The sequence below is a fragment of the Triticum aestivum genome, chromosome 4B, assembly GCF_018294505.1.
Source record: "Triticum aestivum cultivar Chinese Spring chromosome 4B, IWGSC CS RefSeq v2.1, whole genome shotgun sequence".
Lineage (NCBI taxonomy): Eukaryota > Viridiplantae > Streptophyta > Magnoliopsida > Poales > Poaceae > Triticum > Triticum aestivum.
The window spans coordinates 341,704,869-341,730,051 of record NC_057804.1 but is presented as its reverse complement, the minus strand read 5'-3'; positions in this window follow the sequence as shown (position 1 = coordinate 341,730,051).

Sequence of the window (25,183 nt, the reverse complement as noted above, 5' to 3'; positions counted from 1 at the left end):
TGTGTCACCCTTCCAATGTAGGTGGCGAAGGGTCCGGTGGCTAGGCGGACTGATGAATTTGCTGAACTAAAGCGACAACTTGATGTGGCTGATGCTGACATCGCGCTTGTCAATAAGCGACTTGACAAGTCACAAGGTATGCAATTTCTCCGCAGACATCTGGTAAGGGAGCTTGACGCCCGTGCCTTACAACATGTATGCTTCATACAGATGGTGCCGCTACCATGGAGAACCTTCGGGCGGAGCTCGCCCGAGCCAAGGAGCAGGCCAGAAAGAGTGATGCGGCTGCCTTAAAGGCGGCCGAAGAGCTAAAAGCCGAACATGCTGCTCACTACCAAAGCAAGAAGGAAATGGCCAAGATGGTCGTGAAGTTAAAGAATGCTGCCGACCGCTGCAAGCTTCTTGAAAAAGAAGATCCAGTGGTGCAAGAGGACCTAAAAAAGGCCACTACCGAAGCCAAGGATGCTCGCTCTGCGATGAGAGCTATGAAGGAGGAGCTGCATCAGGCCGGAGATATCGCGACTGGAAAGCCCTTTCTGCTGCGGAGGAAATTCGTGGATCCTAAATATGCTCAGTTGGACCGGCTGTGGAGTGTGGAGGATGCTTATCTGGACCTGGCGGCAAGTGTCGCGGACGCGGCCGAACACTCCCGAGATCAAAAGGATCACGAAATGGAAAAGGTTTTTTTGGTCGCAATTCCATAATCCAGAGCGCCCACTTCCATTAACCGATCGCTTGGCCGAATGGGCGGAGCTAAATAGGTTATCCGGACTTGCCATGAAGGATGTCATGAGTCTTTTGTGGCCGAAAAGGCCCGAGCCAAGGAGTTATTTTGGCTTGGTGCAGCAGTTCCTTGGTGCGGTGCCGCATATCAATGCAATGAGGAGGTCGGCATGCATAGAGGGTGCGCGGATGGCTCTTGCCCGTGTCAAGACATACTGGGCGGAGATGAAGGGCACCGATGTTGCATCCCAAGATTCGGACGGAAGCCGAGTACCTGTCGAGCACTATTTTCAGGAAGTTCTACAGGGCGCTCGCTTAATAGAGACGCAGTGCTCGAAGGATATTATGTTCGAATAACATGTTTTATTGTGAAACAATGTATCGATGGAATATAAGAGCTTTTTATACTTGTGCCTTTCAAAAATTAAAATACCTCCTATGCGGTCGCTAATGTGTATGTATATATAACCTGAAAGATGGTAGTCTTCGGCTTCAGCCCCCATGCATATAATGCGGGGGTGTTTGCAAAAGGCGCATTTTCACACTTGATCCAACGTCTTGGTCTTATAAAGGAGGTGGTAGCACAGCAAACTAGGCAACCGGACTATAATGGTTTATCACTTTCACTTAGCCATAGGAGTTTGACAGTGGGGCTACGATATAGCCCCTAGGGGCACCGTGCTCACCTGAATTCGGGGCGCGTTTGTGCCTGACAGGGAAATGGTCCTTCGTCAATGCGGAGGAATCCTATAGATTCCGGTGGGTCATCGAGAGGTTGACCAATCTCACGCTATATCATGACAGTCAGTTTTCGGCTTTCTCTACTGAGGTGCTCGCATGGCCGAACCGGGGCATAATCGCAGTAGTTCTCCTGGTGCTGCCTTAGCCGATAGAGCGGAACATAAGGCAGCAAAACAAAGGAGCCGGGCAAACCCAACATTTGACCAAAGACATGATTCGGAGCTGATGCATATAAGGCCTAACTCGAGACGCCAAACACTCCCAAAGGTATTCGGTCTTTATGAAAACGGGCCGAACAATGCCCTTTGTAATAAGCCCCTGGTGTCCAGGTACGCGCAAAATTCTGACGTGGCCTATGCCAAAACGCCAGGCTCCTCCTCGGTGATAGCAAAAAAGCGGGGGATGTATATCAACAAGAGACAGTAAAAAAGGTTTACGCGGGGTCTTAATCTGAAAAGAATCCTTGCAACGGGTCCCTACTGCACGTCTGCGCCTGTGTCTCTGTTGTGCCGTATCCTGGACGGGTGTAGCACGGTGTTCATCTGTAAAAGAGAGGAACTTAGTTGAAAAAGATCGTGCGAAAATGTATGTTATATTAAATAAACAAAGTACGATTCAAAAAATGAATAAGATTGAGCTTTATTGTCTCTTGTTGTACATGCGCGGAGCCCCTTGTGCGGGGGTGTGCGGCTAGTAAGCCCTTGTATGTTTACGCCAGACTCGTCTAACCGTATCCGGGGTCTGAACGACCTGTTTAGGTGCTTTGATTAGTGAAGCCGGTTTAGTGTGTGGCTGTCAAGGCAGTCACACAATCTTCCGCGCTCGAGGAACACTCGATATTTCCCTTTAAGGAGATGATGCCTCGCGGACCGGGCATTTTAAGTGTAAGGGATGCATAATGCGGTATTGCGTTAAAGCGGGCGAAAGCTTCGCGTCCCAGTAGTGCTTGGTAGCTACTTGTAAATGGGGCGTGGTGGAAGGTTAACTTTTCACGGCGGAAGTTGTCGGGTGAGCCGAACACAACTTCTAACAGTAGAGAGCCCGTACAATGGGCATATGGGCCTGGCATTACCCCTTGAAAGGAAGTGTTGCTATGGCGAAGTTTGGTTGGGTCTATCCCCATTTTGCGGATTGTGTCCTGGTATAGCAGGTTTAAATTACTGCCGCCATCCATTAGGACTTGTGTAAATTGGAGTCCGTCAATTATCGGATCTAATATCAAGGCAGTCCATCCTGCATTCCAGATACTTCTAGAGTAATCCTGATGGTCGAAGGTGATTGGTTTAACAACCAGTGGCGGGACTCCTCTGGGATAGGCCGTATGGCGCGTACCTCTATGGGCGCCGCTCTATTTTTTCCCTTTTGTCACACAAAGTGAGTTAACTGTTTTGACTTCTTGTGGGAAATTGTTTTGTTTTCCGGTGCTCTGCTTGTGGGGTTCGTCATCGTCCTCTCTTGGTGTGTCGAGCCCCTTGTGTTCGGCATTGAGTTTGCCGGACTGCTTGAAGACCCAACAATCTCTGTGGGTATGGTTTGCAGGCTTCCCGGGAGTACTGTGGATTTGGCATATCTTGTCCAAGATTTTGTTTAAGTTAGATAGCTCGTCCCTATTATCCTTAAGGGGCAGTTTTTTATGATTCTGCCGAGAGCTTTTGAATCCGGCGTTGACTGCCGTGCTCTTCGGGCTGTTTCCCTTGGTCCGGCGCTGGTCCTTGCTGCGTCGCGGTTTCCCGTTTCCATCCCTGACTTCGGATGTACTTGGGTCGCTGGTACTGCATCTTGCCAGCCAGCTATCCTCTCCCGCGCAAAAGCGGGTCATGAGGCTTGTTAATGCGGCCATTGTTCTTGGCTTTTCTTGGCCGAGGTGTCTGGCGAGCCATTCGTCTCGGACGTTGTGTTTGAAAGCTGCTAAGGCTTCGGCGTCCGGACAGTCGACTATTTGGTTCTTTTTAGTAAGGAATCTGTTCCAGAATTTTCGGGCTGACTCTCCGGGTTGTTGAGTTATGTGACTTAAATCGTCTGCATCCGGAGGTCGGACATAGGTCCCTTGAAAATTTGCCCGAAAAGCATCCTCGAGCTCTTCCCAACTTCCAATGGTGTTTTCGGGGAGGCTTTTGAGCCAATGCCGGGCTGGCCCTTTGAGCTTGAGGGGTAAGTATTTTATGGCGTGGAGGTCATCTCCTCTAGCCATGTGTATGTGGAGGATGTAATCCTCAATCCAGACTCCAGGGTCTATTGTTCGGTCGTATGCCTCTATGTTTACGGGCTTGAATCCCGCTGGAAATTCATAATCCAGGACCTCATCGGTGAAACATAGGGGGTGTGCGGCACCCCTGTATTTAGGTGTACCGTAATATTCGGATACTTGATGTGTTGCATTGCTTACTAGAGTTTGCTTTCTTGGCCCGTAGATAGATCTAACTGGGCCATCTTTTTGATGCGAATCCGTGTGTGGGTCATGTGCCAGCTTGTGTGCGGCGCCGTTTGCCGCTCTATGTTTGCCATGGGGTCGTCTATCCGACCGGGTGGTCTCCTTGTTCTTTGATTGCGGGGGCTCTACGGCCTCCTCATCGAATTCGGGCAGTAGTTTTCGCTTCGGGTAGCTTGTTGTTCGGCGACTATCGTCGTATTGGTCTGCGGTGTTGAGTACTTTGCTCCGTCTAATTCTGAGTGCATCTTCCGCTGTTTGGAGCTTCCACTTCTGCTTTTTCAGGCTACATGCAGTGGCGACCAGCCTTTTGTGGAGGTTCTTCTGCTCCAGCAACTTGTCCGGCGTGAGGTCGTCCGGACTGTTATCTTCGCCGAGGACGGATTGTTTATCCAGGTTGTCCTATTCGGACAGTTTCTCAATGGCATGGTCGTCTTTCACCGGTTATCCCTGCTCTATCGCTGGGTCTGTATGGCTTCTGTCTTTGTCGAGGCAGGATTTTGAGCGGCGCTTACGTCGCCGTTTTGACTGCTTTTCGAGGGAATGATCCCTCGTGGCGTCCTGTTGTTCCTCGTCGTCGCTTCCTTTAGGTGTGTCCACCATGTATACATCGTGAGATGAGGTGTTTGTCCAGTGCCTTATAGGTGCTAGTTCATGCTTATTTCCTACATCGTTGTCCATACCGTCGATGTCTTCGGAGTCGAAATCGGGCACGTCGTTTAAAATTTCGACAGTGGCTATGAAGTGGGTGGTGGGTGGGCTTTGAATTTTTTTGGTGTCCGCATCCCAACCTTGCTGACCATAATCCGGCCAGGGCTCTCCTAATAAAGAGAGAGACTTTAGTGAATTCGGGATATCGCCAAAGGGCGAGTGCTGAAAGATGTCCGCGGTGGTGAACTCCATGATCGGCGCCCAATCGGATTCGATTGGCAGGAGCGCGGAAGGTTCAGAGTCCGGAGAGGAGTCCGGCACCTTGGAGTCATGAGCTTCGCAAGGGACAGGATTGGTGTTTGGCTCAATTGCCATAGAGATAGCAGCCCCCGAGGCGGTGTCCAGCCACCCGTCCTCGATCGGCGTAGTCGGCTCCGAGCTAAGGGTCGGAGTGGACACTTGTGCGGCCTCTAGGGCACTGTCTGGCGGCAGAGCTAGATCATGCCCGTCGTGACAGTGCGGCGCGCTTGGCTATGGCTCGAAACCGTCGAAGATCAAGTCTCCGCGGATGTCAGTCGTATAGTTCGAACTTCCAAATCTGAACTGATGGCCAGGGGCGTAGCTTTCAATCTGCTCCAGATGGCCAAACGAATTGGCCAGCGGTGCAAAGCCGCCAAATACAAAGATCTGTCCGGGGAGAAAAGTCTCACCCTGGACCGCATCGTTGTTGATGATCGGAGGAGCCATCGGGCCTAAAGATGACGACACAGAGGAACTCTCAATGTAAGCACCAATGTCGGTGTCAAAACCGGCGGATCTCGGGTAGGGGGTTCCGAACTGTGCGTCTAGGCGGATGGTAACATGAGACAAGGGACACAATGTTTTTACCCAGGTTCGGGCCCTCTCGATGGAGGTAAAACCCTACTCCTTCTTGATTAATATTGATGATATGGGTAGTACAAGAGTAGATCTACCACGAGGTCAGAGAGGCTAAACCCTAGAAGCTAGCCTATGGTATGATTGTTGTTCGTCCTACGGACTAAAACCCTCTGGTTTATATAGGCACCAAAGAGGGTTAGGGTTACACAGAGTCGGTTACAATGGTAGGAGATCTACATATCCGTATCGCCAAGCTTGCCTTCCACGCCAAGGAAAGTCCCATCCGGACAAGGGACGAAGTCTTCAATCTTGTATCTTCATAGTCCAGGAGTCCGGCCAAAGGTGATAGTTCGGCTATCCGGACACCCCCTAATCCGGGACTCCCTCACCGATCCTTTTCAGGAGCCTCAAGGAAGCCTCACCAACCGCGCTGGCGGCAACAACTATCGGATACTGCTAATTCCTTAGGAGCAAGCTTATGCTAACCATGGGTCACAGGAAGTCCAGGTCACTGCAACGGAAGGCTGCCCCAGCTCGGCAGCCTCCCTTCCGCCAGGAGGAGCGCACTGGGGGCTGCACGAGAGGGGCCGGGAGCCAGGCACTTCCCCGTGGCGCATGGAGCAAGGTGTTTCCTAGAGGTAGGCCCTCTGCCGGGGAGGTGCTGCAAAGCATGCCCCCGGCAGAGGACCCGTGGTCGTTGGGGGGACCGCTGGCGTCCCCTTTATCCCATTGGCGTCGTCCTTGGTTTCCGGTCGCCGTCAATGGTGGTCAAGGGTGGCGCAAGGAGGGGCCCTCGTCTGGCGATATGAAGCAAGGTCGGTACCTGTGAAGAAGGCCCAGTGCCTGTGAAGCTCGCCGCCCGTGACACTCTCACATATTAATGAGTTGGGGTTGTACACGCCCCAAAGTCTCCGGAGAGCCGCCCTCGGGCCTCGGGGGCTCCCTCCCATGCCCAGTGGCAGCACTTAGCTCCGCGCTGGTGGAAGATGTCGAAGACTAGATTAGGTGCCCGACGCGGCCTTTTGCTTTTTGCCTCCCTTTCAGTGGTCGAGTTTCCTTGCTTCAGATTTAAGTTGAATTGAATTTGCATTTTCATATGTGCGGGGGGGGGGGGGGGGGGGGCCATGTGGCATTCGCACCAACTGCCTCCCTCTCGTGAGCCTCTCGCGAGCGGGGCTGGGCCAAGTGCACGCGTGCATGCCGTCTCGCGGCCAGCACTCGCTCTCGCGAGGCTCTCACCACATGGTCAGCAGGTCCCTAGAGGACCCTCGGAGGATCACAGCCTCGCAAGCCTACTCAAGGCTTGCCCGGGCTAAAGGTAAACCACAACAACTAACTCATCGCAGGGCCCGTAACATCATGCAGGAGCATATTCAGTGTCGCTCCTAAAAACATGTGGATACCAATCTTTTTTACATGAGGGGCTTCCCCTCCCAAAATGCTCTTACAACCTTCAGGGCCGCGCCTGAGCTTTTTGTGTGCAGGATAAATAGCAGGGGGACACAGGATCAGTCAGAGATATCGCTTACCGCATCCTCTTGGTCGCCTCCAGAGGCATCACTGGCGCCACTGTCGCTGTTTAGCACCACAATTGCCATCATTGGTGTCATCTTCACCGCCATTCACCACATCACCTCCATCCGTGGCAACTATCACCCCGTCATTGTCAGAAGCAAAGGCCCTAACGATCGCATCCCCGTTGTCCTCTACCCACCGCGCCAGGTCGCCCCGTATGGCCTCGGGCACTGGGACGATGACGGCGGTGAAGTCAAAGTGGGGGTCTGCGTTCTGAAGATGGCTGAAGACGCGGGAGAATGCACGCCAAAGCATGCTGCGGCTCCTCTCCTCGACAAGTTGGCGAGCCCTCTCAGAGCGGTTCTCCGGGAGTGTCACCACATCAGTGAAGAATTGGAGATGGCCATCATAATTGGTCACATGAGGATGCAGAGCGTCCGCATCGCAGATATTGCCTAGGGCCACGTTGGCCCTGTTCCTGAGCTCTTGGAGCATGGGGCCTTGCATGTGCTCCAGCGTTTGCCGTTGAAGAATATCTTCTTTGTTCTGTCGTGCAATGGACTCGGCGTCATCGACCCGCTATTGGAGAAGAAGCAGCTCGGCACGGGTGGAGGCCAACTTAGTCTGCGCCGAGACTAGGACAGCTATGGTGGCCTCCGTGCGTTGCCCCGTTTCAGTCATCTTGGACCTAAGGGCAGCAATACTGCCCACAGCCTCGGCTTCAATCAGCTCCAGCCTCTGGTTATACCTGCGCTCAAGATCCATGCGAGCTTCCTCCATGCGGCGGTCGACCTCCTCCTGGATTCGAGCCTCGCGCGTGCCAACCTCGTCCTCCGCCTGGGTAACCGGGCGCTCCCTCGTCTCCAACCGCTCAAGGTCAAGATTGCGCTCGGCGGCCTCCAACTCAGCACCTCCTCGTGCCTCCGGAGCTCCTCTTCCTCGATAGGCGTCCCCTTCAGTGATGCAAGGGCGGCCTGACGCAGCTCCACCTGCTGCTCCAGGGAAGTGCTCCAGGCTTGGAGCTCCCACACACACTTCTCCGCGACCTCGCGTCGATGATCCGCTTCCTAAGCCTCCTCAATAGCTTGGGAGCAGGGCTTTCGCGAGGTTGCAAGGGATGCTTCGGCCTCCGCATTGTCAAGCTCACGCTGATGACGCGCGAGGTTGACTGGCACCTTTAGCTTGTGCCGCTCCTCAATCAGCCGGAGTCCTTCAGCTTCAAGACACGCATCCACATCCTCAAGCTCTCCACCAAGCTGGCTCATCGCGTCCATCGCCTTCCTGAGGAACTCTTGGCGAACGACACTATGCTCCCGCGCTCGCCTGAGCACGTCATCGATGTCGTCCTCCGCCGCCGGCGTTGGCGGTGGACACTGAAGCGGTTTGCCCCCTCTTGGCAGGGGGCTGGGGGCTGGCGCCCCCACGAGTGCCGGACGGGCCCCGCAAGGGACCTTGACCTGCGTAGATCCATCCCCAGAAGAAGGGCCAAGGACCGACGCCAACCACTAGCCATCCACGATCCGAGGAGGAGCCCGGGGCAGGCTGGTCACGCCCTAGGCGAGGTCGCGAAGGAAAGGCGGCAAGGGCATAGGCTCTAGACACCCTGCGGGCAGCCTTGCTTCTCCGGCTGAGCCCGCGTTAGGGGCAGCGCACAAGCTCGGGATGCTCAAGGCCAGCGATGAAGGTGAGGCCAGAGGAAGTTGCTTCTTGGGAGACTCCGCAGGCTTGGCAGGAGGGACACTGAAAGGCCACAGTCAGGAAAGGGAGCAGCGATTATGGAATTGCAAAAACGAGGTAGTTACTCATCTATGGCGAAGTACTTCCTGTTCTTCAATGGTCGGAAGGGGAGCCCACTACAGCTCGAAGACTCCTTCCTCTTGCGGAGGGTGGCGAAGTCCACTGGGAACTGATCCAGGCGCTCAGCATGAGGACCAGCGCGTGGCGCGGATGAACAAGCGCCCAGGCAGCCAACCTCAGGGGCGCCAAGCTGGGAGGAGCGATCAGACACCACTTCCTGATGGTCTGCCGAGGCCTCGGGGGATCCGGCCTCAGGAGCCGCGGGTTGCGCCCCCCATCGATGACCGCCTCAGGACGGGCTTCACAAGATTCGAAAGATGACGCTTTAGGAGCCCCGTGCGGCGTCAGCGCCACGATACCAGGGCCTCCGGCCTCAAGCGATGCTTTCCTCCCTGCACCTGATCCTGGGGCGAGGTCGGTGCTGGCGACGGGGAAGGGAGCCACGGCGACAGGATTCTGGCGAGGCCCCGCGAGGTCAGTCGGGCACAACCCCCATTCGTCGAAGAGAGGCATCTGCCTCGCGAAATCAGTCCTGCCCGAGCAAAGATACAGGAGGCTACCCCCGTGCCAAATATCGCCCGGCGAAGGATCGCCAGCCAAAACCTCAAGCACCTTCTTCAGCGTCTCGGGCGCCAGTTCCATCTCCTGAAGCCTCATGCGGTCCAAGTCGCCCGTCAGGGCCCACATCGGCCGGGAGTGTCGCTGAAGAGGAGCAATGCGACACTGGAGGAACTCCTTCACCACCTAGGGCGCAGTCACGCCGAGGTCTCTCAACCTCTCCAGTCGGCGCCAAACGAAGGAGAGCCGGGGGCTCACGAGCCTCTCATGGCCCCAGTCCAGATTGGGGATAGCCGGCAATGTCGGAGGCGAGAGCAGGAGGCTGGGCACTCCGACATCCACATACAGCCACCGCGTCCGGAACCCACTCGTGGAAGGCGGGAGGCAAAAATCAATCCCCGAGTCGGCCGTCTCTACCACGGCCTGAAAGCTCACGCACCCCAAGCACTTCAAGGGGTCGGTTAGGTGCAAGGAGAAGAAGTGGCACAAGAGGGCAATGGAAGGAGCAATGCCCACCATGGCTTCACAAATAAAGGTGAAGACAGCAAGAAGGGTAACGAATTGAGGATCAAGATGCATCATATGGATCGGATAGTGGGAAAGCATTGCATTGAAGAGGGCGGAGAAAGGGGGAACCAGGCCAGCCCACAGGGCATCGACGAAGAATTGAACCTCTGTGACGGTCCTGTCGACGGAGGCATGGGACGCAGGCCAAGCCATCGTCTTTCCGCACTCGTTGAAGTTGGAGGCGAGCGCGGGGTAGTCCTTGCCCAAGGCTTCCAGATTGAGCACCAACGACCGGCCGATGGCGGGCTCGATTGCCGGAGGTGAACTGGATGAGGACACAGGCTTCTTCCCTTTCTCTTTGCTAGTTGGCGCCATGGCGATGGAGGGGGCAGAGCTCAAGTCAGATTGGAAGCGGAAACAGAGGCTCGAGGAAGAAAGGGGAACAGGAAGCACGCGTGGCCGCCTAGCCAGGCGGATATTGGGGGAGCGTGGGGAAGCGGAGACGCCCACGTCCCATCAGTCGCCACACGTTGACCAAGGCCGCAGGCTGTTGGGGCCCACGGCACTCTGCACTTGCCCTTTGGCTTTGCTGCTAAGCCAAGTCCGAGCGCGCCTTGGGCAAGGGGGCTGTTGTCGGCGTCCTGGGAATGGGGGTCCCCAGACTTGCCTGCCTGCGGCCTACTATGTGGCTCAGCTGTGGCCCAGTACGACCCGTCTTCATCAAACCAAGCTCAAGACCCTCGCGAGGGACCAAGCCTTGCGGGACGGACGACACAAGGCCTCCTCGGGGGCAGCCTCACCGGACAGGCTCGCGAGGAGGCGGAGAGATCAAGGCAAGGGGTACCTCGCGATATGCTCATGATGCAAGCCATGACGATCAAGACCAGGTGGGCGCCAGGCGGGCACCAGCCTGCGCAGTGTCCTTATTTCCTCTTTCGTGCAAAGGGGGAAAGCGCAGGCACGGAGTACCGAGGCATCAAGCAAAGGTTTCCATATCAGTGCAATGAGACCAAGACCAGCAGGACGGCAGGATGGAGGTCACCATGGAGCCCAAGACGGCGTCATCGCCAGTGCTTTTGGCAGCCGAAGACCACCTTTAGTTAGGATAACTTGTACTAGTTGTCCCCTTTCGAAATGTCGGTTGTTGGCTCCCTTCCCGCTCAATATTTGGGAAGAGTACCAGTGCCTCTATAAATAGAGCTAGCCACCAGAGACGGATCGACTCCTCTCCAAGCATACCACCACAAGAAAACCCCTCCTCGCGACGTTGTTCTTCCTCTGTTCTGTTCATCATCAGCCCAAGAGGCCATCCACCACACCACACATTGGATTAGGGTATTACACCACAACAGTGGCCCGAAAAAGTATAAACCTCGTGTCTCTTGTGTTGTTCATCGTGCTAGCTTAGATTCGCGGCGAGATTGTGGGCGTGGTTCGGTAGGGACAAGATCTTCATGCGCACCCCAGAGTTCAAACCTTAAGGGTTTTGCCGGAACCCGATATCCGACATATATGTCATCTGCTTAGTTTAGACATGTTCTGTAATGCCACATGTTTAGTTTCTATATCATATATGGGAATTACGCAGTCTCATGTCTTTTAGCCAGCCATAATATATGTGAAATGTTCAATGCCATCCAGTTTAACCAGGCATCATATATTTGAATGATACCTTTCCCATCCATTTCTTCATTACATTTCCATTTGTCGACAATGTTTGTACAATCAACTACTCTTCCTGTGAATCAGCCATTTGGGTGGGAGATGGAAAAATCTGGAGTGAAAACAAGGCCTTCAGAGCAGACAGTGCTACCTGTCGAAGTAGATCTCTTGTTGGGTCTCGATAGCTCCTCAGAGATGGATTCAGAGACAGATGACCAGTCCTATTCCCCCACCAAGGTTTATGCTCTAACTTGGCACGGTTGTACTGCTCATATCATGCATATGGTGTCTTTCATTGCATAGTTTAGACATCATATACACAATATTCAACACCATGTTCTTAGTTTAGACATCATATCGAATGCCCTTTATTTAGCATATAAATCACATATGTGAATGAAATCATGCGATCCTGATTACTTAGATAACATGTAGGTGAATTATGTCATGCGATCCTGTTTAGTTATTCATCATATCTTTGAATTATGTTATGCTATGTTATCCAGTTTGGATAGACATCATATATGTGAAATTATGTCATGCTATCAGTTTTAGCTAAACAATATACATGTCAACTATTTCATGCCCTCTTTTTTCCACACTATCTATTGCATCTGTCTCTCACATAATGTTTGAACATTCAACTATGTTTCCTGTTTATCGGCCATTTAAAATTGGAGTGGGTGATGCCAGTATCTAGCGGAGTAAAAACACGGTCTTCAAATAAAACAGTGCTACCTCTTGGTGGAGATAGCACCCCGGTTGTACATGCATGATAACCTGCCCTACCACACATAACCCAAACTCTAGCAGATTGTACCCCTACTGCGATGGACAGAAAATCAGCTTCACCCAATCTAACCCCAACCCCAGCAGATAGTAACCCAGTTCCTGTTGACACAGCACCATCGCCACCACAGAGCTCCCAAACAAGAGCAGTTAGTAAGGCAGCTCCAGTGCCCAAAGGGCCAGTACTACCACGGCGAACCCCAACACCACCAGTTAGTACGCCTATTCCTGTGGAGGAAGCACAACCAGCTAGTCATAATTTAGCATCTATCACATTTGATGTTGTTAAATCCTATGTGCGTATCTTCCAATCCTGGAAATATTATACTGAAGATGAAGGAAAATGCCAGTTGCAGGTGTTTGTCTAGGAGTTATGTGTAAGTAATGTTATTCATGGCAATTACTTTGATTTGTCTCATACATCCTACCTCCATGATGGTTATAATATAGCAAATTTTCCCATTTTTCTCTATAGAGAAGGACCGATTTGGAAACTCAGGATGAGGTAACCTGTGCTACTACATCTGCTATCTTCCAGAATGCTTGGTGGCAGTACCGGAATTACCTGAAGAAAACATACTTCACCGGCAAAGAAACTCATCGAATTCCCTTATGTTCTCCTGAGACACATTTACTGGACGATGATTGGGAACACCTTGTTCTGTACTGGTCCCGAACCAAGAATGTGGTAAGGTCTATGAGCTCATTTTCTATTTTTAAGTAATATATTCTTGCATCTTATTGTACTTTGTTCATGTAGAACAAGTGCCTAAACCTAAAGAACAACTGTTCTAATTTAAGATTCCATTGCTATCATAGTTCAAAAAAGCGCTAGGCGTTAATTGTGCATTTTGCCACCGCCTTGCGCTTTACTGACCAAAGCACATGCTTATGTGCAGTTATGCATAGATTAAGCGTAGATATGCGCAATGCATTTTGCCAATGCCTAGAGCCTAGGCGCACTTAAGCGCTCCCTTAGGCGCGCCTTTTTTAACTATGATTGCTATCGTGCATAGTTCTTTGCTCTTGTATCACTGTATATACTCATACAAACTTATTTTTAAATTGAAGGATCCAATCGAAACTCCAATGGCACAACAGGTACGTTCACGCATGTTTCTTTAACAGGTTTGCTCTTATCAATAGCTCTGTTGATTTCAATTTCAATTGTGTATACAGTTGACTTCTCATATCATGCACATTACTAGCATCACAACAGAGTCAATAGTGTTGTTGTACATGCAGACCCGTGGTACCCATCTGAAATCTTGTTGTGCCGTGTAGTTTCCCATGCTTTGTATTCTTTCACTACTGCTTTGTCTTGAACTGATATGATTTCAACTGTGTCTCTATTTTGATTTGGCAAGCCAATGCAGTGACCATAGGACATAAATATATGTTTGTTTGATGCTTTTAATATGTACTAGTACTTGTCAATAGAAGACTTGGTAGTTTAATCTTGTCCACCTTACAAATGAACTGGTTCACCGAAATGAGTTTCATATACTAGTACATGCTAAACCTGTTATGTGTCTGCTTGTTTATTCTTTTAGAATGCTAACAGAATATTGGGGAAGAGCGCCTTATTAAGCAATGGTAAAGGAAGTAATGCAGATAAGGTTTAGGATAGTGAGACATCCTTGTTGGTCTCCAACAGAGCTGATAAAACAACTAAGGAAGACTATCTTGAAGACAGTGAGACAACCCCAAAGTCCTGTCTTGGTTTAGTGTTCGAGTTATTGGCCACTACCGCTTGCACAGGCTATTCAAACTCACTGTCTGAATCAGTTTGGTTTCTTGAGTCTCAACTACAAGCTGAAAGACATTGATCAGATGTGTTGCGAAAAGAAGCGGAAGGACTACGGAAGTCGCTAGAGCATTCAGATGCATACTTTCTGGTGCAACAGCAAGCGTTGGAGGATTTTAGCGCCAAACAGGACAAAGCTAATAAGCTTGCTAAGCTTATTGCCAGCATGGTGGATACCCAGGATAACGTTTCTTGAGCTCTTTTGAAGTTGTTTCAGTTATGCTCTTGTTTTGCTGCCGCGTTTATTTGCACTGCTGGCAAATTTTGACGGCCAGTGTATGTAATATGCTGCTTTGTTCTCTATATTTGCACTAGTGGCGAACTTTGATGCCCAATGGATGTAATATGTGTAATAGCGGTAATAGGCCAGCATTAGTTGCTTGCTTATTTATTTCCTTATTGTCTTGTTTAGTTGTTTGCTTGTAGTCACTGCAGTTCTTTTTCCGTGTTTTTCTAGTGGCCACAATAACCTATTTTTGGAAACTAGGCCACAATAATCATGGTAACACACGGACTGTTGTAACCATGGGCCTCCTGCGGGCCGTATGATCCATGGGCCTTCTACGAGCCGTAGGATCCATTGGTCTTCTATACGGGCCTTAGGATCCATGGGCCTTCTACGGGCCGTACGATCCATGGGCCTTCTACGGGCCGTAGGATCCATGGGTCTTCTATGGGCCGTAGGATCCATGGGCCTTCAACGGGGCGTATAATCATTTCGCCAATCATGGGCCATACTATTCATGGACCATAACGGGTCGTTAATAGGCCGTATTTGATAACTCTATGAAAATAGCACAATGGTTTTTTTACATGAAAACGGCCCAACGTATTAACGGGCCACAAACGGGCTGACTGTAAGACGGGCTGAATTTGGCCCACAAGCAGAAAATCACAGTAACGGGCCGTACATAACCGAATGCTGGAAATGATCCCAAGAATAAATGGGCCCTGAGAAAGCCGAAAGATAACTTGGGCTAGAAACGTCCCAATTGAATAATGGGCCATTAATGTGTATAAAGTGATACACTTTTCATTACGGGCCAGTTTCACCATGGGCCATTAATGGGCCAAGAGTTACAAAGGGCCTCATATGGGCCGAAAGACGTAATGGGCCATACATGGGCCGGAACTTAAAACGGGCTGGAATCATATTGGACGGCCCAGATGATGCAACGGGGCCTAATTTGGATAGGCCATAACGGGCCCTGGGTTAGCGGGCTGTAAATGGGCTATATGCGAATAGGTCGTTAATAGGCTTTCTGTGAGCCGGCCCGCCACCTTCGGTCCAATGAGTGGATGACATCTGTCCCAACGGTGAGCCGACACGTGTTTCCTCCAGCCAATGATGATTTTTCACGTGGAAAATCCCCATTGGTCAGGGCTGTTAACGCGTTATCGGATCCAAAACCGGACCCGATAGCTTAACGGTGTTCCGTTACGGTGGATGCCACGTGTCGGCCACCCTTGACGAAAGCACTTCTGTGACACGTGTTTTATCGTCATGGAAGTGGACACTTCTGATGATAATTTTGGTAATGTCATGGAACACTTCTACGATAGCACAGGTATGACTATCTTGATTCTGTCATAAAATCGTCATGGATGTACATGCATGATAGAAAATGTGACCTACTGTGACAAACACGTATCATCACGAAAGTGTATTTTTTTTGTAGTGAAGAGCCTTGCCAGGGCAGCTTGCGAAGTACCATCAAGGCCCCCACACTTGAGGCTGAGCGCTCTGGCACGATCGACAACGTCAAGGCCAAGACTCGGGGGCGCATGCGTAGTAGCATGCAGATCTTTGTGAAGACTTGTGGCCTGCAAGTCTACATGGAGATCAGAAGACAAAGACCCCCGGCAAGGCCCTTGCCGGGTACGACTGCGAGGCCCCACCAAGACGATTGTCGGGGACAATTGCGGGGCCACAGCTAGGCCCGCATCCGACAAGGTTTTGCCACCCCTCGACCATTCCAGCGCGGCGATCAGCCTGCCAACTAAGCAAGCACCTGCGTGGTTGCGATCTTCTTAAAGATCCTGCCATAGCGCGAGCACAGCGGCTATCTAGTCATCTTGGCGTTGCATGCCTCGTCAGCCTCGAGGCGTGTCAAGGCGGGGTGAGGCGGTGACGGACGGGATGGGTTCTATTACTGTCCCCGATAAAGTTCGAGGGCACGTACAACGCATTTAATGTGTTTTTCCTACGATGTTAGTGATAAGCTTGTACACTGTAGTTACTTTACACCTCCTATGTGCCACTGTGGCGACCCCTTTGACATATAAAAGGAGGCCTGAGGCATACTGGAGGAGGATTCAGACTTTTGGACAAGGCACGCTGTCGGTGTCAAAACCGGCGGATCTCGGGTAGGGGGTCCCGAACTGTGCGTCTAGGCGGATGGTAACTGGAGACGAGGGACACGATGTTTTTACCCAGGTTCGGGCCCTCTTGATGGAGGTAAAACCCTACGTCCTGCTTGATTAATATTGATGATGTGGGTTACAAGAGTAGATCTACCACGAGATCAAGGAGGCTAAACCCTAGAAGCTAGCCTATGGTATGATTGTTGTTCGTCCTATGGACTAAAGCCATCCGGTTTATATAGACATCGGAGAGAGCTAGGGTTACACAGAGTCGGTTACATTGGTAGAAGATCTACATATCCGTATCGCCAAGCTTGCCTTCCACGCCAAGGAAAGTCCCATCCGGACACGGGACGAAGTCTTCAATCTTGTATCTTCATAGTCTTGGAGTCCGGCCGATGATGATAGTTCGGCTATCCGGACACCCCCTAGTCCGGAACTCCCTCAGTAGCCCCCGAACCAGGCTTCAATAACGACGAATCCGGCGCGTATGTTGTCTTCGGCGTTTGCAAGGTGGGTTCTTCTTCATGCTCCATGTGTTTGCCGCATAGTGTCCGGTTGCTTCATAAATGCTACGCTCCTTGGCTTCATAAATGCTACGCTCCATGTATTTTTATGTTTTACCCCCTAGCTGCGCAAATAAGTTGCCTATAAGGGAGGCGAGGATCCAGATCCAAATCACATACTCCTCCTTCCGCAAGCACTCACCGAGGCGCATCTGACACCAAACCCATTCCAACATGGACAGTCGATGCGGCTCCTCTTCTCGCGCTCCCAGCCCCAAGCCAGGAGATTGGAGGAGATGCTCAGTCCCGCACAGCGAGTTAGTGACGCTCCAAGCAGAGGGATATCTTCCCCCGGCCTTCATGGTTCCAGTTCGAGCCGGACTGGCCACCTACAAAGGTGGGAAGCAGGCGGAGAGCGCCCCCAATCCCTCCAAAGGAGAGCGGGTGTGCTTCGTCTCCTACTTAATAAGGGGACTCGGATTTCCTATACATCCGTTTCTCCGGGGGCTCCTGGAGTTCTACGGACTCCAGCTTCATCACCTTACACCTGCCTCCATTTTGCACATCGCGGGCTTCGTAGCTCTGTGTGAGCTGTTCTTGGGCATTGAGCCCCATTTTGCACTGTGGAAGAGGCTGTTTTGCCTCGTACCCCGCTCTCACGAGGGGTCAATATATCAAGTGGGCGGAGCCGAAATATGGCGCATCGCCGGGACCGGATACCTGTCCGGGACCCCGAAGAAGGCGTCCGAAGATTGGCCTTCGGAGTGGTTTTATATAGAGGACGCTCCGCTGCCGGATCCAGTCCGGATCGGCCTTCCGGAGTTCAGCAACGCTCCCCTGAAGAAATGCCTAAGTTGGCGCCCACGGAGCCCTCGACGAGAAGATGATAGTAGTGTCCATTACTTGATGGGCCGGATACGGCTGCTAGCCCATTCCAGATTAACCATGATCGGAGTCATGGCCACATGCATTATGCGTGGGGTGCAGCCGCTCCAATATAGGGGCCACCCCATGTGGGACTTCAACGGAGACGACGACGCCACCCGTCACGGCCGCAAGGGACCTGGCTCGGCCGACGATCTGGTGAAGATCGTATCCGGCTTGTACAAGGGAGAGAAGGAGGACTTCCTCCGCATGAATCCTCTAAACGGATTTTCCATGAACAACCCTCGGAGCTGGGTAAGCGTTCGCATGCATATCTGAACCGTGCCTTTAAAGGCAATTGTCTTATTGTATGATTTTGACACAGGAACTGCGTCGGGATGTGGAGGGCATAAAAGGCCCAGCCCCACAACCCGAAGACCCAGAAAGGTTCCTCGATCCGGCCTCCGAAGAGGATCCGGACTTAGCGGTGGAACTGATCGACGGGGTGTACCACCAGCTCAGCATAGATAATGCTTTAGTCGCCATTATGGCTGACTACCCCGGTTTGTGTCCAGCTTCCCCGGTGAGTACAACCGAAGTCCTGGCGCCGTTACTTCTTTAATGCTTAGTTCTGACCACCATGCTCCAATGGTGTTCGGCAGGAAGCGCCTTTAAGGAAGGAAGTCGAGCCCGCGGTGACCGGCCAACAAGGGTCAGTCCGGCCCAGCAGGCGGAAGAGGAGTGCAACGCGAACTGAAACGTCGCCGCAACGGTACGGAGCACCGTTATTTTTTAAGGGAAGGATTCCCAGGAGGTATACTAATGCTCATAACCTTTCCAGAAAGAGCGCTCGCCGGACAGTGTCCGGAGAGGTTGCCAATCAAGCCTCCGCCAGCCATGCTCCAACGCATGGCCCGGAAGGGGAGGCGAATACAAGGCATGAGTCGGACGCTCCTCCGACGGAGGATGCCGACAGGCTGTCCGCCACCCGGTCTGAGGTGGAGAGCGCCATGAATCACAGGCGTCACCGGACAGTTCTTCGTGACGCGTGTTTCTCCCCGGAGGCGTTAAATGCCTTTGATGCGGGAAGTGCGCACCTCCGTGCCGCTCAAGATGGGTTAACCAGAGCCACGGAGCAGTATGTGAAAGACATACGTGTAAGTAATTTTAATAGTTATATATGCCAGTAGCCCCCGAGACTTAAAATGGTTAAAATAACTAATTTAAGGATCAATTTTTATGCAGGATCTTATGGAGAAGAATACCCATCTGTCCCAGGAGCCCCAAGAGTGCAAGGCCCAACTTGAGGCCGCACTGGCCGCCACAGGGGGAGCCACAGAGACCCCCGCTGGTAAGACGTACTTTGAAGAGATAATTAATTAACAAAGTGCGGCGTGAATCTGACAATAATATTGCAGAGGGCGCCGGACTGGATCCGGACAAGCAACAGCTACTACGTCAGCTAAAGGCTAGCGAGAGGGTGCTTGTGAAGGTGCAGCAGGAGAGAAACAAGCTCCAAGATGCCCACACCCAGCTAGGAGAAGAGCTGAAAGGTGTTCGGGCCCAGCTGTCTGGCTCCTTGAAGGAGAATCAGCGACTTCATCGCGGAATTTATAGTAAGTGCTTGAGCAAATTCCTTTGAAAAGAAGAATTCGGCGAGGAAGTCGTTTGACAAAATATGTCTTTAGGTGTGCTCACAGGTCGCCCTGCGGAGGAAATACCTGGGTTAACAGGTGACCAACTTCCCGAGCTGGTGCAATTGTTCTAACGTGTTCGGCGGGCGATGAGTGGCGTCATTCAGGCTTTATGGCCATCCGTCTCCCTACCCGAGGGCCTTGGTGAGCTTGCTGAGAAGCTCCAGGGAGCACGGCGATGCCTCCGTTTGTGGAAGATATCGGCCTGCAATCAGGGCGCCAGGGAGGCCTGGGCCATGGTGAAGACGCCCTACCCGAAGGCTGACCCAAACCACATGGCCGAGGTCAGACCTGCGGGGCCTAATGGGAAGGAGATCCCTGTGAGCTTGATGTATGGCCAAGTAGAACTGGCCGCGAAATATTCCCAACAGGATTGTAAATTAGACAGCCTGTTAGATGGGATTGAGGAGGAGTACAATCAGTCGGTTTGACGATGTAATTTGAAATGACATGTAAGATGCCTTCTAGCCGGATTATAGATTGTTTGTCTTTGCGGACCGTTTCGCTTCAACCTCGGGACCCAACAGTCCAGAGTGTGTCCGAATACCCCTACTGTTATAAAAGAACTGGGGCATGCATGGAGACAAGGCGTCGGGGTCATAATTGCTTTCTCAGACAAGTGCCCAACTAGTTATGTTATATTACATGGTTAGTAAGAAACATCTTCCAGGGAGAATAGTTCCGTTAAGGGTTCCTTTCCCTGGGAGGCATGCCCTAAGGTGCAATGCCGGACTGCGAATAATAGCAGAAAAAGCATCTGGGGTTTATAAATAAGTAAGTAATAAATCATCTTTCAAGTCACCGACCGAATATTCTCTTAAGAACGCTAGCTTTCGGCTTCACCCAGTTTGAGGTACACATCCGGCTGACCCGGCAGTAACAATCACAGAGGTGCTCCCTTTACCTCCTAGCCGAACAATCGGGAACATAGGGGTAAGCACAGGAGCCAGGCAACCCAGCTTGGCCAAAACTTAAGTCATATCGATGCATATAATGGTGAATAAAAGGTACATGCAGAAGTATGACACATGTATTGGGCGTGAAGCCCATATTAATAAGCTTCTGGTAAAGAAGCCCCCAGGTATAATGAGTGCTAAGAGCACATCAAGTGTGTGCGAACAAAGCGCAAATCAGCCTATAAAAGGTATTGAAAAAAAAGGTGGGAAGAAGGAGGGGGACAAGAGACTGTAAAAAATATAAAAAGGTGGACGGGGGAGGGAGACGAACTCTAAGTCCGGTGTTTAGGCGTAGAATCTTCGGAGACGGGCTGCATTCCATGGGTTCGGCTCGAATCAGTTGTCAGATGCTTTGCGTAGACGGTATGCTCCGCCGGTCAGGACTTGGTCGATGATGAAGGGACCTTCCCACTTGGGCTTAAGTTTGTCCTTTTTCTTGTCCGGCAGGCGTAGAACAAGTTCGCCGACATTGTAAGTTTTGGCCCGTACTTCTCTGCTTTGATATCTTCGAGCCTGTTGCTGATAGAATGCGGAACGAGCCTTTGCCACGTCCCGCTCCTCCTCTAAGGCGTCCAAACTGTCCTACCGATCCAACTCGGCTTCTCTTTCTTCGTACATGTGCACACGAGGTGAGTCATGAATTATATCGCAAGGCAGAACTGCCTCTGCGCCGTATACCATGAAAAATGGTGTGAATCCAGTAGTTCGGTTTGTCGTGGTCCGCAGCCCTCAGAGTATGGAGTCGAGCTCCTCTACCCAGTGCATGTTAGATTCCTTGAGGGACCGCACTAGTCTGGGTTTGATGCCGCTCAGGATTAGACCATTTGCTCGCTCGACTTGACCGTTAGTTTGGGGGTGATAGACTGAAGCGTAATCGAGCTTAATGCCCATGTTTTTGCACCAGAGTTTAACCTTGTCGGCAGTGAAGTTCGTGCCGTTATTAGCGATGATGCTGTGGGGGACGCCAAAACGGTGTACTACCGCGGATAGGAAGTCTATCACCGGTCCGGATTCTGCCGTTTTAACCGGCTTGGCCTCAATCCATTTGGTGAATTTGTCCACCATGACCAATAAGTATTTGTGCTTGTGGGTTCCCCCTTTAAGGGGTCCAACCATGTCAAGCCCCCAGACCGCGAACGGCCAGGTAATGGGTATAGTTTTGAGGGCGGTGGGTGGCATGTGGCTCTGATTAGCAAAGAGCTGGCAACCGACGCATCGTTGGACTAAGTCCTGAGCATCCTCCCGGGCTGTTGGCCAATAAAATCCTATACGGAAGGCCTTGCCTACGAGTGTCCGGGCTGCAGCGTGGTGCCCGCCGAGTCCGGCGTGAATTTCAGCCAGGAGATTCCGCCCCTCCTCTTCGGAGATACACCTTTGAAGGACTCCAGTTGTGCTTTTCTTATAAAGTTCTCCCTCATGGACCTTGTAGGCTTTAGATCGCCGAACTATGCAGCGGGCCTCATTTTGGTCTTTGGGAAATTCCTGCCGAATTAAGTAGGCTAGGAATGGTTCTGTCCACGGGGCAATTACTGCCATTATTTCGTGAGCTGAAGGTGTTATTTCATCGGCTGAGCCGCCGATTGTGTCAGAATGGTCTGAGTCCGGTGATGCAGCTGGCTCGGGATTGTGATTTCCGGACTCCTCTTCCCATAACACGGATGGCTTGAAGAGTCGTTCCAGGAAGATCTTTGGAGGGACGGTGTCTCGTTTCGCGTTGATGCGTGCTAACACGTCTGCTGCCTGGTTATTATCACGAGCTACATGGTGGAATTCGAGTCCTTCGAACCGAGCTGACATTTTTAGGATGGCGTTGCGGTAAGCTACCATTTTTGGATCTTTGGCATCAAAGTCCCCATTTACTTGGGATATTGCGAGGTTTGAATCCCCGCGCACCTCTAGGCATTGAGTGCCCATGGAGATTGCCATCCGGAGGCCATGTATAAGGGCCTCGTATTTGGCTGCGTTATTGGAGTCCATGTACATTATTTGAAGTACATATTGGATTGTGTCTCCAGTTGGGGACGTCAGGACCAAGCCAGCCAACATTTTGGATCTGTCGAAATGCATGATACAATTGGAGTATGCGCCGTACTCTTTAGGGAGTTCGGCTTCGGTCCATTCGGTGACGAAGTTGGCCAGAACCTGCGATTTTATAGCTCGCCGTGGTTTATAGGTTATGTCAAATGGTAATAGCTCAATAGCCCATTTTGCAATCCTGCCCGTTGCGTCGCGATTGTTTATAATATTGTTGAGAGGTACTTCGGAGGCCACCGTTATGGAGCACTCTTGAAAGTAGTGTCGCAGCTTCCGGGATGCCATGAACACCGCATGTGCTATCTTTTGATAATGTGGGTACCGGGACTTGCATGGAGTTAGAACAGTGGATACGTAGTACACTGGTTTTTGAAGAGGGAATCTATGCCCTTCTGTCTCTCGCTCGACGATGAGTACCGCGCTGACAACTTGATGTGTTGCTGCGATAGATAATAACATAGGTTCGCCCAGGTTGGGCGCAGCCAGGACTGGATTTGTTGCCAGTATGGCCTTTATTTCTTCGAGTCCGGCTGTGGCAGCATCCGTCCATTCGAAATGTTCGGTGCCGGAGGAGGCGGTAGAGGGGCAGAGCCTTTTCTCCCAAACGGGAGATGAAGTGGCTTAAGGCCGCTACGCATCCGGTTAGTTTTTGTATTTGCTTGAGGTCTTTTGGAATATCCAATTGTGACAGAGCTCGGATTTTGGCCGGGTTTGTTTCAATTCCTCTACCGGATACGATGAAGCCCAAGAGCTTTCCAGCTGGTACGCCGAAGACGCATTTTTCCGGATTGAGCTTAATGTCATATGCTCGGAGGTTGTCGAATGTCACCCTCAAGTCTTCTACCAGAGTTTCGACATGTTTGGTCTTGAAGACCACATCGTCTACGTATGCCTCTACTATTTTGCCTATCTGGGTAGCCAGACATGTTTGAATCATGCGCTGATATGTTGCGCCGGCGTTTTTGAGTCCGAAGGGCATTGTGTTGAAGCAGAATGGCCCATATGGAGTAATGAATGCCGTTGCGGCCTGGTTTTTCTCCGCCATCTTGATTTGATGGTATCCGGAGTATGCGTCGAGGAAGCACAATGAATCGTGCCCTGCGGTAGCATCAATGGTTTGGTCGATGCGAGGGAGGGGGAAAGGGTCCTTTGGACAGGCCTTGTTAAGGTCTTTAAAATCGACGCAGAGGCGCCAGGATTTGTCCTTTTTTGGTACCATTACTAGATTGGCTAGCCAGTCCCGATGTTTTATATCTCTGATGAATCCGGCTTCTAAGAGTTTGGCTAGCTCTTCTCCCATTGCCTGTCTTTTGGGTTCGGAAAATCGCCGAAGAGCTTGTTTGACCGGCTTGAATCCTTTTAGGATGTTTAGGCTGTGCTCTGCCAGCCCGCGTGGGATTCCTGGCATGTCTGAAGGGTGCCAGGCAAAAATGTCCCAATTTTCCCGAAGGAATTCTCGTAGTGCGGCTTCGACCTCAGGACTTAATTGTGCCCCAATGGAGGCCGTCCCTGTGAGGTCCGTTGGATGGACCTGAAATTTGACTATTTCGTCTGCTAGTTTAAAAGAGGTGGACTTGGACCTCTTATCGAGTATCACATCGTCCCTATCCACCATGGAGTGCAGCGTAGTTAGTTCCTCTGCCTCTAGGGCCAGTGCGGCTGTCTTATTTTCGGCGTGGAGTGCTGTATCTGGATCGCTGGCAAGAGTGATTATCCCATTGGGTCCAGGCATTTTGAGCTTCATGTACCCGTAGTGGGGTATAGCTTGGAAGATTGTGAATGCCTCTCGCCCTAACAAAGAGTGATATCCGCTGCCGAATGGGGCCACTTGGAACGTGACCTCCTCGGACCTGTAATTGTCCGGTGAGCCGAACACTACATCTAGTGTGATTTTTCCTATGCAGCGTACTTCTCGACTAGGGATTATCCCTCTGAAGGTTGTGCTGCTTCGCTCGATGCGGCTCCAGACAATATCCATTTTTTGAAGGGTTTCCTCGTAGATGAGGTTTAATCCGCTGCCGCCATCCATGAGTACTTTGGTAAGGCGAAAGCCGTCCACTATCGGACTGAGGACCAATGCGGCTGGTGCTCTAGCTGTTCGGAATTTAGGTTCGTCGCTGGCATTGAAGGTGATAGCCGTGTTACTCCATGGATTTGCTGTTGCTACTTGGTAGATTCGATGAGGCCGCGGATTGTTCGTTTTCGCATGTTATTTGGTGCGAAAGTCTCGAAGACTATTAATACTGTACCGGTACTGCTGGGCTGTTTGCCTGGGGCTAAAAAGCCTTCGCCACTTTTGGCCACCTGCCGTAGTATCCAACATGCTCGAAGGTTGTGTGTTGGAGTGGCACCCTCCGTACTGTGGATTTTGCAGGGTCCGTTGAGCCAGCCCTCCAGTACGGTTCCATGCCCTTTAGGGGGTCTTTGCCTTTTGGTTTTTAACCCAGGTGCTTGAGTATGGTGCACCCTTTTACTTCGGACTAGGGTTGTGGTCAAGGCCAGACTGTCCCAAAACCTAGTTTCGGTGTTCCTGGCACTCTCTACCGCACAGTATTTTTGTACGATAGTCGCTAGGTCGATGAAGCGTGTAACTTCGCGACGACTTATGGCGTTCATGATTCCCTTGTCCATGCAATTGTTGCAGAAAATTGAAATCGCGCTTTCTTTGCAGCAGTCCTTTATCCTGTTCATAACCAGGAGGAATCTGG